This window comes from Coenobita brevimanus, chromosome 35 (assembly GCF_032717465.1).
Source record: "Coenobita brevimanus isolate Jiangsu-jjx chromosome 35, ASM3271746v2, whole genome shotgun sequence".
Taxonomy (NCBI): domain Eukaryota; kingdom Metazoa; phylum Arthropoda; class Malacostraca; order Decapoda; family Coenobitidae; genus Coenobita; species Coenobita brevimanus.
The window spans coordinates 4,581,333-4,582,812 of NC_136988.1; positions in this window are offsets into that span (position 1 = coordinate 4,581,333).

Here is a 1,480-nt window from a genome sequence, read left to right on the forward strand (position 1 = left end):
GGTTCTTCCTCTTCCTCACTTGCCGTCCTGGGTTAGCCGCGTTACGTGCACCAATGGTAGGAGGGTTGGATGGGGTATTGGTGGCCATTGTGGTTGAACAATAGGTCTTCACGGCTATAGCTGCTGTCGACTGGTAACGCTGACTCTCTCTGAACCTTGGCGGGAAGGATGGGTAGCTGTAACCATGTCTTGGGCCAATCAGCGCTCGGGTAGCCTGTGACGTCGCGCCAATCACGGCGCGAGTATACGCATGGGCGGAGCCCGCGCGATTTAAATGTTTCTGGCCGATCATCGTCCGCGATAGCAGTATTTGAGGTCGCGATAAAGGTAATCGTGTTGCATTTCACCTGTCCGTGATAGCCATGAAACGCGATAGCAAAACCCGTGATAGCCAAGGGTTGACTGTATTAAGAATATATGGAGTAGACGGGAAGTTGTTGAATGCCGTGAAGAGTATGTATGAGGGTGATAAGCCTGCAGTGCCTGTGGATAGCGAACTGAGTGAATTTTTCTATTTTAAGGTTGTATTGGAAAAGGGATGTGTCATGTCTCCATGGTTGTTCAATCTGTATATGGACGGGGTTATATGAGATACAAGGTAGGGCAATGGATTTTGGAGCGGCCCTAATGAGAGAGGGCAGTGTTTGGAAACTCCCTGTACTGTTGTTTGCAGATGATACTGTGTTGTTAAGTGAAGATGAAGGGGAGCTGCAAGGCTTCGTGGATGAGTTTGGAAAAGTGTGTAAGAAACGGAATCTAAAGGTGAATCTAGGGAAGAGTAACGTTATGATCTTCGAGAGAAGTGAAGTCAGTGAGTGAACAGTGAGGTTGGATAATGAGGAAATAGAAAATGTGAGTGCGGTTGAGTACTTGGGTATTGTGATGAGTAAGGATGGAAGTTTAGAGGGTGAAGTGCTTGAAAGGGTACAGCAAGGAAGAAAGATCGATGGCTCCTTGAAAGCAGTGATTAGAAATAGGGAATGAGCATGGAAGTTAAAAAGTTACTACATGACAGTATTGTGATACCAAATCTAATGTATCGAAGTGAAGCTTGGGCCTTGTTGAAGGGACAGAAGTCATGAGTGAGAGCAGTGGAAATGAGTTATTTGAGAGAAGCATGTGTCACATGGAGAAACAGACTGACAAATGAGGAATGGAAGGAGCATTGTGGCGTGGAGGTGGATGTGATAGGAAGGGGGAAAGGGCGACATGGAGGCGATTTGTTTGTGGCCACCCCTAACGGGATTAATGTCTTGCAATATATATATATATATATATATATATATATATATATATATACTGTATATATATATATATATATATATATATATATATATATATATATATATATATATATATATATATATATATATATATATATATATATATACAATACAACAAATTTGAGATATTCCATCTCTCTCTCTCTCTCTCTCTCTCTCTCTCTCTCTCTCTCTCTCTCTCTCTCTATATATATATA